Source organism: Protomyctophum parallelum (genome assembly GCF_964188405.1).
Source record: "Protomyctophum parallelum genome assembly, chromosome: 6".
Lineage (NCBI taxonomy): Eukaryota > Metazoa > Chordata > Actinopteri > Myctophiformes > Myctophidae > Protomyctophum > Protomyctophum parallelum.
The window spans coordinates 54,545,690-54,558,978 of record NC_139701.1 but is presented as its reverse complement, the minus strand read 5'-3'; positions in this window follow the sequence as shown (position 1 = coordinate 54,558,978).

Genomic DNA, 13,289 nt, shown 5'->3' with positions numbered 1-13,289 from the left:
ATCCTGAAAAATAACAAGCTTTGGTTTCCACACGACAGCAGCAGAATGGGCACACAAGGAGGGGAATCAGAAGTCATTATACATGATTAATTCATTATAATAATTATTACTATACTGTATATATATATGCATCATTAAAATATTCGCTCATAATTTCCGACATCCCATTATTCAGGCCATTAACCCATTTTGCGCGGGAACCCCTTTTGGTGTCAGCATCATGTCGTGCTTTAGCTATTGAAAAATAGCAGATCTACAAGCTCGTAGCGCACCACCGAGTGGCACGCTACGAGCTTGTAGGTCTGCTATTTTTTGAAAAATCGAAGAGCGACTGACATAGAAGACATTTTTTAGAATCTGATCTCAGGTCAGAATGGGTTAAGTTAGTGTGAGGTTAGGGTATTATGGGGACATGGTTAGTTGTAATGGGGCTGTGCATGTAATAATTGCAGGCGCTGCAGCGTATACGCAAAACATTGAGCGAAAAATATTAGGCAAACCGATTTGCCGAAAGCTACGGTGCAAGCTGTACACGATGTGTTGCGTCATGGCCAGGGACAGATTAGCCATTGGGGCCCGCGGTGGGGCCGTGGCCCCCAGGGGGCCTTTGGCTCTCGGGGGGGCCCTTCAGCGAAATTGGACCGCGTGGTACTGGGGTTGACGCCCTGAAAAGGGCTCCTGCATGGGGCCCTTCATTGGCTGTTGATTTTGTTTGATTTTGTTTGAAGTTTAGGTCAAAAAGATGAGAAAAACACAAACATGTCGCACGTGTTTGTTTCATTTTACGAGTTACATTATTGTTAAAAACAGCTGCATTACTTAAAGGTATATTCAGTGATTTCACTTAATTCAAATATCACTTATTTTTTTGTTTTGTTGTGATAATCCTCCATACTATAGAGTGTGCTGACGATATAAGGAGTTCCTCCCTGTCCCCAGTTAACCCCTGGGGGTCAAAAAACCTTAGGTTTCGTTTTTGGCTCTCTATCCTGATTGGATGAAAGGCTTAGGTCCCAGCCAAAAATGAAACCTACGGTTTTTTGAGTGAAATCACTGAATATACCTTTAATTTACAAGAATTCTACACAATTAGAGAATGTAAAGAAGTGACATTTTGATCAAAGTTTGCCAAAAGCAAATCAAATAAACACACACAATTCTTATCCAACAGAAACAGAACATAATAGGCTATGCTTTAGTTTTGGGTGTGAGAGGATAAATCTCATCCCATTATGATCAAATCAGTGGCGTGCACAGATAGACACTAGGGGGTGCTAGAGCAAAAACAAAATCTTTTTTTTTTCTTAATTTGCAGTGTGGACCATGGTGACATTGATCAAATCTTGATAAAAAAAAACGCTTCTACTATATTATTTAGGCCCCCACAATCTAAAGCTATGTTTCTATGTCAGTGGTTCTTCGCTTAAAGAAAAATAGCAGACCTACAAGCTCGTAGCGCGCCACTCGGTGGCGCGCTATGAGCTTGTAGATCTGCTATTTTTCAATAGCTAAAGCACCAAAATCAGGGTTCCCGCCCCAAAATGCGCTGCACAAGGTGCCCTTTTTTCACTCGAGCACCTGCCCCTCTAAATGTCTGTGCACGCCACTGGCTCAAATGCCAACAAAATGAGGTGTGAAAAGTGTTGAAAACGACTGGTGTGAAGAGGGAGCAGAGGAGGAGACCCAGCTGACCCTGCAGGTCAACTAAGATTATGTGCTTTAATTAAAACCCATTCTGACCTGAGATCAGATTTAAAAAAAATGTCTTCTATATCCTGACAGTTTTCTGTGTTTCTGTGTCAGTCGTTCTTCGATAAAAAAAAAAATAGCAGACCTGCAAGCTCGTAAGCGCGCCACTCGGTGGCGCGCTATGAGCTTGTAGATCTGCTATTTTTCAATAGCTATAAAGTGTAACATAATGCTAACACCAAAAAGGCGTTCCCCGCCCAGAATAGTGGTTACGGTATAATTAAATATTCTTATACATGTTTACAGTACTGTATAGGTTAACTTAAAAGAAAACCTACAGCTACACAAAATGCTCCAGACATTCAACACCATTTTGGATTATTGTTTTTGGAAAGAAAATGTGAAGAAAAAAAAAATTAAGGAGCAACAATGCCTATATAGTGTTTCCTGTCTGTGTATCTCTGTACATCTGTGTGTGCGTGCGTGCATGCGTGTGCGAGTGTGTGTGTGTGTGTGTGTGTGTGTGTGTGTGTGTGTGTATCTCTCCCTCAGGGTCCTCGATCTCTTCTCTCTCAGGATTAAACGTGTTTATCAATTATCGTTCCATCTTTCCCTCCAGCTCTCAGCACGCCACATGGCTAATTGAATCATTAAACAATCGCTGCTCCTCGGGGAGGTGTGTGTGTGTGTGTGTGTGTGTGTGTGTGTGGGGGGGGGGGGGGGGGGGGGTTGTTTGCTAACATGATGATGCCCTTGGGGCGCCTGTGATGCACTGAGTCAGATATGTTTATTAATTTATGACACGCACACATGCACGCGCACACGCACGCACACACACACACACACACACACACACACACACACACACACACACACACACACACACACACACACACACACACAGATGGGTCCTGGCAATGGCTGCAGCGTGTGTTGCAGGTCAGAGTCGGGGGGCTTCTCCTGTTCTCACACTGACTGGTTGACCTGTACTGTGTGTGTGTGTCTATGTATTATAGCACAATGGGTCTAGCACAATCGGTCTCTCGCACTTCTGGATCAAAAGTAAATTTTTGGCTATGGCGCCGGACGCCATTTTGAATTTGGCCCTCTAGCAAAAAATGCAGGAGTTTTGCGAGGGACCTGGGGGGTCCACAGACCTATAAAGGGTCCACAGAGGTCAAATCAATAATCAAAACATTGTTCCCAGAGGATGGTCACAGAACCTTAGTTTGTGACTCAACTATATGTGTATACATAATGTTTTATGGTGTGAATCACCCAACTCACCCAACTCACCCCACTCACCCCAACTCACCCAACTCACCCCAACTCACCCCAACTCACCCCACTCACCCCAACTCACCCCCACTCACCCCAACTCACCCAACTCACCCACTCACCACAACTAACCCCAACTCCCCCCAACTCACCCAACTCACCCAACTCACCCCACTCACCCCACTCACCCAACTCACCCAACTCACCCCAACTCACCCCACTCACCCAACTCACCCCAACTCACCCAACTCACCCAACTCACCCAACTCACCCAACTCACCACAACTCACCTCAACTCACCCCAACTCACCCCAACTCACCCAACTCACCCAACTCACCCAACTCACCCAACTCACCCAACTCACCCAACTCACCCCACTCACCCAACTCACCCCAACTCACCCAACTCACCCAACTCACCCCAACTCACCCCAACTCACCCCAACTCACCCAACTCACCCAACTCACCCCACCTCCCCAACTCACCCAACTCACCCCAACTCACCCAACTCAAGTGAGACGTTTTTGCTTGTGACGTTGGAATCTGTTTGTAAACCACCCCTTGGAAATGCATCTTCAACAATTCCAGACTAATATCTAAGCAGTGAAAATAGTCTGCCAATCTCACGTCATTCCCGATATATTTTTACTGTACTGTATATGTTACTGTTACTGTACTGGCACACCCAAAATCACCACATATACAGTTAATATGTGCGTGTGTGTTTGTGTGTGCGTTAGGTTGCGCACAGGTGGTGAAAAACAACCGTGCTGTTTTCGTGCTCAGACCCACCCACCCGCCCAGCCACCACACACACACATAGCTCCGTAAGGGAGTGGTTGCACCACTCAAAAAAAAAAAAAAAGAATCGGCTGTACAAGCTGTCATTTTCGAATAGCCAACGGGGGGGGGGGGGGGGGGGGGGGGGGGGATCCAAAAAAGACACAGATGCTTTCCCGGTTTTAATGGGGTTAAGAAAAATCTGCAGTGAAAAGGATGGCAAACACATCCTGAGCTTATATTGGACATGCAGGACAAAGGGTTGCATTAGGACACCGAGCCTGGCGTCTCCTATACGGAGTGTACAGAGTGACAGAGGAGGGGAGGACCTGACTTCACAAGCCTCCCATTGCGAGGCCGTGAAATCTGCCACTGCCACCCCCAACCAAACCAAACCAACCAACCAGTGCCACCGCGCGCCACCTCCCCTCCCCCTCCCCTCCTCCTCTCCCCCCTCCCCTCCACCCTCCCCAGTCACCGCGACAGCCATCACACATCACACCTGATTTCGGGGGGGGATGTCCCGTAGTTATGTTCTTCAATTATGTCTCACTCTTTTAACCCATTCTGACCTGAGATCAGATTCATACGAGGTTTCCGCCGGACACACACTGTGTCTGATTAACCCATTCTGACCTGAGATCAGATTCTAAAAAATGTCAGTCGCTCTTCGATTTTTCAAAAATAGCAGACCTACAAGCTCGTATCGCGCCACTCGGTGGCGCGATATGAGCTTGTAGATCTGCTATTTTTAAATAGCTAAAGCATGACATGATGCCGACACCAAAATGGGTGCCCGTTCAGAATGTGTTAATGTCGCGCTGCGTTATGCATGTTGTATTTAGTCAACGGGCTGCAATTTTAGCTGCCCGCGCCAAAAAAAATGCAACAACCGTCTCGGCCACGGAATCAAAGGACATGATAGAACGTCCCCCGGGCACACCATGGAGAGGAGGGCGGGAGAGAGAGAGAGAGAGAGAGCATGAGTACGTGATAGAGAGGGAGAGGGAGAGAGAGAGAGAGAGAGAGAGAGAGAGAGAGAGAGAGAGAGAGAGAGAGAGAGAGAGAGAGAGAGGAGAGAGGAGAGGAGAGAGTGTGAGAGAGAGAGAGATTTGAATTTTTCTATATTCTTCCAGGCTACATGTGCAATTTGAGTCACAACAGGGAGATTTTCAGCATGCCAAGCAACTTTCACGAAATAAGGTATGGTAATTTATCTACTGAACGAGTCATTCCCCCCCCCCCCCCCACACACACACACACACACACTTTGTCTGTAACCGTAATCCACAAAATAATAAAAATGAGAAAGGAATAAAAAAAGAAAGTGTGGAAGAGAGAAAGAGGGAGGTTGAAAGGGAAATGATTCATATATATGATTATGAGAGAGAGGAAGAAATGCTAAAATGATTTTCGGTATAACACTTTATATTATTAAGGTCGTCTTTCTAAGATTATTTCCACAGACAGACACATGATACTGTTACAGTATGTTCACACACATACTAGTCTCTGCCGGGGAGGGGAGGATGTCACCTCAGATGTCCAAAACTATCACTTTTCAGGATTTAAAGAAAATCCGAAAATAGCAGAGCAGACGTGTGGCTTCGCGCCACGCGTTCCCAGCTCGTGGATCTGCTACTTTGACGCCACCGAGTGGCGCGCTATACGAGCTTGTAGATCTGCTGTTTTTCAATAGCTAAAGCCTAACATTATGCTTAATTAAAACACCAAAAGGGTTACAGTCCAGAATGGGTTAAAGGGCATTCATTTACCAAAAGAACAAAAAAAATCACAACCCGTGTGAACTGAGTGGTGCAACTCTCTCTCTCTCTCTATCTCTCTCTCTCTCTCTCTCTCTCTCATCAGCAGGCAACATGTGCAGCACTATCTCTCTCTGTCTCTGGCACAACAGCGCCATGTTTGCCCCTACTGGTACTCTAAACATCGGGACATATAGTCCCATAGTCCCATAGGACATTGCTGTTCTTTGGCGTGGTTGCACCACTCAAAAAGTGTGGAGAAAATGTGGAGTTAAGAGGTTTCTGCCCGACAGCGATGACATGTAACCTCGTGCATGTGCACGCACTCACACACACACACACACACACACACACACACACACACACACACACACACACAGCTTCACAGGGCAAATCAGTTGCATTTGCCCACCTATACTGTGTGGAGGAGAGGCTGCACTGCTATAGATTTCCATCTAGCTTTCTGGAGATATAATTGGTTATCCAGAGGGTTAAAAATCACCCATGACCTCGCGCTCCGTGCATCCAATCAAAACGGAGGAGTCGATTTGAATAATTCTATAAAGTCTGTATAGCCAATCAACATCAGAGATGGATTGAATATACGGTACACACGTCTAGTCGTTAAACCCATTCTGACCTGAGATCAGATTCATACGAGGTTTTCCACTGCGGACACACACTGGTCTGATGAACCCATTCTGACCTGAGATCAGATTCAAAAAATAGCAGACCTACAGCTTGTAGATCTGCTGTTTTTCAATAGCTAAAGCATAACATGATGCTATAACCACCAAAAGGATCTGATCTCAGGTCAGAATGCGTTAATCAGACCAGTGTGTGTCCAGTGGAAACCTCGTATGAATCTGATCTCAGGTCAGAATGGGTTAAAGCCCAGCTGCACGGGGGTTTCCACGTCATGAATCCACGGGTCCAGCCTGCAGTCCTTCCTCTTACCACTAGAGGGCCCATGCAGCGCTTCAACGTTGGAGCGCCTCACTGGCCCCTTGTCTCAAACACGCTGAACGTGATCTCACACTGAACGTTATCTCACACACACTGAACGTGATCTCACTCACTGAACGTGATCTCACACACACACCACTGAACGTGATCCCACACTGAACGTGATCTCACAAACACACTGAACGTGATCTCACACACACTGAACGTGATCTCACACACACTGAACGTGATCTCACACACACTGAACGTGATCTCACACACACTGAACGTGATCTCACACATACACTGAACGTGATCTCACACACACTGAACGTGATCTCACACACTGAACGTGATCTCACACTGAACGTGATCTCACACACACACTGAACGTGATCTCACACACTGAACGTGATCTCACACACACTGAACGTGATCTCACACACACTGAACGTGATCTCACACACACTGAACGTGATCTCACACACACTGAACGTGATCTCACACACACTGAACGTGATCTCACACACACTGAACGTGATCTCACACACACTGAACGTGATCTCACACACACTGAACGTGATCTCACAACAAGGACTTGGTGTCAGTTCCAGGTATCTTTTCCCTTGAACAAACGTCACCATTTCCCATCACGCCAGAAGACAACGCCGCCATTCCCGTCCGACACCAGAAATCTCAGGATTGAGACTGACGCAAATGTAACATTTTGCATATTCGTCAATATTCGGCAGGCTTGTGTGAAGATTGCATATTGGATGAGGCGGTTCATTTTGCTGCACAAAAGAGGAAGACATGACAGTGCGTGATACAGTAGGTCTCTCATCTGTCGATAACAATAATAATAATAATGTGTTTCCTGTGATACAGTATTTCAAATTAATGTTTATAGTTAATGCTGTATTAATGAGTTCTCACACACAGAATAATATTGTCATATTCTCTTATGCTGTACGTGGAGAGTCTATGGTAGAGACACAGACGTGTGTGTGTGTGTGTGTGTGTGTGTGTGTGTGTGTGTGTGTGTGTGTGTGTGTGTGTGTGTGTGTGTGTGTGTGTGCGTGCGTGCCTGTGCAGTGTGAAGTGTGTGTATGGTATGAAAGGTCCTACACAGTCAGGAACCTGAGAACATTAATAAAACAAAATGCTAAGCAAACACGGCACAGATGTCCCCCTACACACACACACACGCACACACACACACACACACACACACACACACACACACACACACACACACGCACGCACGCACGCACGCACGCACGCACGCACGCACACGCACACGCACACGCACACGCACACGCACACGCACACGCACACGCACACGCACACGCACACACACACACACACACACACACACACACACACACACCTGACATTTACAAGTGCTATCTCATCTCATCTGTGCTCATGTTTCACTGTGTGTGTGTGTGTGTGTGTGTGTGTGTGTGTGCGTGCGTGCGTGCGTGCGTGCGCGCGCCAGCAAGCAGGAGCAGAGAGCACTTCATTTTAAATCACAGTGATGTAAGTCGTGGACAAACGCTGTAATCTAGTAGAAAATAAGAACCCCTGCCTTTCATTCAGTCATGCTTCTGCTATCGTCCTGTCTGCTGTCCTCTTAACACATTCTGACCTGAGATCAGATTCTAAAAATGTCTTTTAAATCCTGACAGTTTTCTGAAAAAGCTATGTTTCTATGTCAGTCGTTAAAAAAAAAAAAATCAAAAATAGCAGACCTATACAAGCTCGTAGCGCGGAGTTCTGTAAACGCACAGTGCAGGATAAGGCTGTAAGATATTATCAAAGATGTACCTCCAGGTACGAGGTGCGAAGAGACGGCATTTATCAAGGTACATAAATCGCATATTATTATTATTATTATGCCGTTTGAGCAGTCCCATCGGCAAAGCAATTGGTTCAGGTCGTGTCTTTCAGACATGGGGACCAAATCACAGATTTTTTTTCAAGGCCATCTCTCAAATGGCGCTGTCCCCCCAAGGGAGTGTCCTTGGCACCCTGTTGTTTTTATCATTTTCATAAACGACCTCCAAGTTGCTTGTTCTGTTTAATTTGTTCCTGTAGTGTACACGCTGACGATTCAGCCATCCTATAGCCTCCGATGAGGATGTGGTAAGGTAAAGTTGAATGCGTCCCTTAAGGCTTAATGAATGTAACAGCATTAAGACTTATTGGCTCTCAGACAACAAACTATCCCTTCATAATATGGCCAAAACACTGAATATATCTTATTTGGTTCTCAGCCCAGGTTGCACACACTGACCTCACCCAGTATATTACTAAAGAATAGCAGATCTACAAGCTCGTAGCGCGCCACCGAGTGGCGCGCTACGAGCTTGTAGGTCTGCTATTTTTGAAAAATCGAAGAACGACTGACATGGAAACATGGCTTTTTCAGAAAACTGTCATTTTCAAACAGACATTTTTAGAATCTGATCTCAGGTCAGAATGGGTTAACTCATTCAGTGCCACCAGGTGGACACCAGTTTTGGCCCCTCGTTGCCAACGAAGCCCATTATAAATAAAATAAAGAAAATGTAATTCTATTGTGCATGTCATCACCTGCACACCAGATTAGAGGAATTTTCAAAATATGGATAAAAAAAAAAAGAACGTTTGTGACGTCCACCGTCGACCAAACATCGAGGCAATGTTCAGTTCATAATATACTTTCAATCTTTGGAGATTGGTAACATTTTATTCTGTAAAGATAATGCAATGCAAATATTCAAAATTAAATTCAATATTAAAAACATTATAATAGCAAAAAAAAAAAAGTTTGTACATCGTTTATTTTCGGCAAAGAAATTCTGGCGGAGGAAAAAAAAAACGAAGGGACAATAATTACGTTCACATTTTTTTTGTCAGTTGGTGCCAGTCGTATACACAGCCAGCTGCACCAGAATTCTAAACCCATCAATAGCCCGTTCTGACCTGAGATCAGATTCTAAAAAATGTCTTCTACATCCTGACAGTTTTCCATTCTGACCCGAGATCAGATTCTAAAAATGTCTTCTACATCCTGACAGTTTTCCATTCTGACCTGAGATCAGATTCTAAAAAATGTCTTCTACATCCTGACAGTTTTCCATTCTGACCTGAGATCAGATTCTAAAAAATGTCTTCTACATCCTGACAGTTTTCCATTCTGACCCGAGATCAGATTCTAAAAATGTCTTCTACATCCTGACAGTTTTCCATTCTGACCTGAGATCAGATTCTAAAAAATGTCTTCTACATCCTGACAGTTTTCCATTCTGACCTGAGATCAGATTCTAAAAATGTCTTCTACATCCTGACAGTTTTCCATTCTGACCTGAGATCAGATTCTAAAAATGTCTTCTACATCCTGACAGTTTTCTGAAAAAGCTATGTTTCTATGTCAGTCGTTCTTCGGTTTAAAAATAAATAGCAGATCTACAAGCTCATAGCGCGCCACCGAGTGGCGCGCTATGAGCTTGTAGATCTGCTATTTTTAAAAAGCTAAAACATAACGTAATGCTAACACCAAAATGGGTCCCCGCCCAGAATGGGATAGACCTTGTCAGTGGAATTGCGTTGCTAGGCGACAGCTCAGGGTCCAAGACTCTTAGTTTTTCCTTCCTTCATGACAGCTATACTGACATTCATAAACACAGCAACAAACAGGAAATAAACTACTGGGACCAATTTAGAATGTTTATGTTGTCAAGTGATGATGAAACGGCCTATATGGCGCTATAAATGCCAATAAAACATTGACGTTATACGACCTTCTAATTGGACGCCTGAGGGAGGGAGCACCCTGCCTGGTGGTGGGAGTGCGTCGTTGCATATTATCGTCTGTCTCGGGTGGAAAAGAAACCTCATATGTCCCAAGATTGTAACTTTTCAGAATTAAAAAAAAAAGCTCAAAACATGGCTCTTCATGTCACGTTTTGAGCTTGTACAGCTGCCATATATTTTTTTATGTTTTTGTGTGGAAAACAACAAAAAGTTGAAATATAATATGGAGATAAGAGGTTGTCTGCCAGACAGCGACGATATCACATGAATAACCCCTTTAGGCCAGACGTCGAAATAAATAAATAAATAAATAATTTATATTCAAAGATTTGTGCCACAATTTCATGATTTTTTCCAAAAATAGCAGACCTACAAGCTCTAAGACCTATGAGCTTGTAGATCTGCTATTTTTCAATAGACCGTGTATAGTCTATTGACTGTGTAGACCTTCCTGAAGCTGGCCTGAGTTCCAATTCGACTCAAGGCTCTTTGATGCATGTCATCTCTCTCTCTCTGTCATAAATCGACCCCTGGCGGGTCAATTTATACTGTGAAATTAACACTCTGGGTGTTCGCCGTGTCTGACTGTGACTTCATAATAATATGACATATCACTATATTAAGGGGGGGGGGCTACTGTACTGTACAGTATGTCACAGCGAAAGCATTACATAAAGTTCCTACTGTATGTGCCCGGTTGGTTGAATGGGCAGGCAGGTCATGTGGACAGACACTGTATGACATCATGGGATTGACTCATGGCATGATGCTTTATTGGGTCATCGTCGACTCACAGTTGACAGTTTTTGTATTGAGCTGTGCTTGAAATGTACTGTAATTCTGCAACCTGTTAATAAATGCCTCAATCAATGAATCAATCAATCAGTCCCAGGACTGCAGACCCAAGAGACAGAGAGGAGTGTCAAGGAAGTTGTTTGTCCGTATCGAATGCAGCGGGCTCTGGCTGCTGGGGACAAGGATGTTAATGTGCGCGCCGCGGTGTGTTTGTCAGCCTGGATGCTGATGCTCTGTCACTCCACTGCCCCGGAGAAGGCCTTTGAAATGAACACGAGCTGCCAGATGACAGAATGCCGCTGACATGTTGTTTGTCTGCTCGCTGGAACGCTACCAGGCCCGTTGGCGGAGCGCCAAGCCTGTCTGTCTGTGTCCAGTCCATTTGTAAAAGGAGCGCTTTTGTTGTTATCAAAGTAACCACATCTGTTTTTGGTGGTGGTGAGTCCGCTCGATCGCCATGTGCACTTCCTTCGGTTAATACGAAGTCAAACATTAAAATGATTTCCCCCCCCCCCTCTCCCCCTTTAACCCATTCTGACCTGAGATCAGATTCTAAAAATGTCTTCTACGTCCTGACAGTTTTCTGAAAAAGCTATGTTTCTATGTCAGTGGTACGTCGATTTTTCAAAAATAGCAGACCTACAAGCTTGTAGATCTGCTATTTTTCAACAGCTAAAGCATAACGTAATGCTGACACCAAAAGGGGTTCTCGCCCAAAATGGGTTAATAAGTATTAAGTACTGTGGGGCAAATGTCAGCAAAAACTATTGTGTCAGTTCTGCTCAGTCATTTTCATATTGACAACAGGCTGACTACATCAAAGAAGTGGGATTAACATTAGTCACGATAGGTACTTAAAAAAACAAATTCAGATACAAGCATGCACAGACGCACACGCGCACCCACCCGACCAACCCACATAGAAACCCACCCGCACGCACGCACGCACGCACGCACGCACGCACGCACGCACGCACGCACGCACGCACGCAGTAAATATCCTCAGGGTTAATTTCTCCGTTTGTAGACATATAGTCAAATGAACACTCAGCAGATATACATACTGTCTCTTATACAGTGTGCCTCGAGGGATAAGCTGATGTAAAAAGGCTTCAATAAAAGCACGATAACAATCCTAACAATCCCAGAGGAAGCTAATTAGAAGAAGCAGCTTCATGGCCTGTTGAGAGGCTGGAGGAAAACAAGCGAACCGCCCCTCTTTCTATACCCTCTCTCTCTCTCTCTCTAACACCTGGGTTTCAAATGTCAGACCTGTTTTACCTGGAACAGCAGTGGATAAACAAACTGTGTGTGTGCGTGCGTGCGTGAGTGTTTGTGTGTGTGTGTGAGAGAGAGAGAGAGAGAGAGAGAGAGAGAGGTGTAATCAAACTTCTCTCTCTCTAAAGTCTTTGTTTATTCTATAATGTATAAGTCAATAAATCAGGTTCTGTGCGCTTGTGAGCGTGTGTTAGTAACAATGTTCGAAGTTGTAGCTTTAGGTTGTTGTGTTTGTAAGAAATACATTTATATAAAGCCCTAGCTGAACACCAGAAGCCTCCATGAGGAGACTTCTTCCTAAAACCAACGGACAGACAGATGGATGGACAGATGCAGGCAGACATTGACGTTGAACCTGGCAAAGATATATGGCATTAGTAAATGACACATAATAAGAGCTGACATATCTTTGAAGCATAACATGTTTAAATACAGCCTTTTAACTGAAGGACACATGTACAGTAACCCATTTAGGTGACTGAGCCAATACATATATAGTCAAAAGATTTTTGCCGCATTTTCAAGATTTTTCAAAAAATAGCAGATCTACAAGCTCATAATGAGCGCTATGAGCTTGTAGATCTGCTATTTTTCAATAGATAAAGTATAACATAATGCTTAGTTAAAACACCAAAAGGGGTTCCTGCCCAGAATGGGATAATGACCATTTTTAATCACTCCAATGCATGGCTTTTGAAGATTACGTCATGTGCGTGGCAGCCAAATCTATGGACTTTAATGTTTGTTTAGGGGCACTAAATGATGACATATAGACGTCACCATGTGGCCGATGTAAATACAGTGGGCGCCCCTCACTTCACACAAGTGTGTATAAGTGTCAGATATAGAAACATTCATTCAGGCCTATGTGTTTTCACCACAAAACTAAACATTCATTCAGGCCTATGTGTTTTCACCACAAAACTAAACATTCATTCAGGCCTATGTGTTTTCACCAC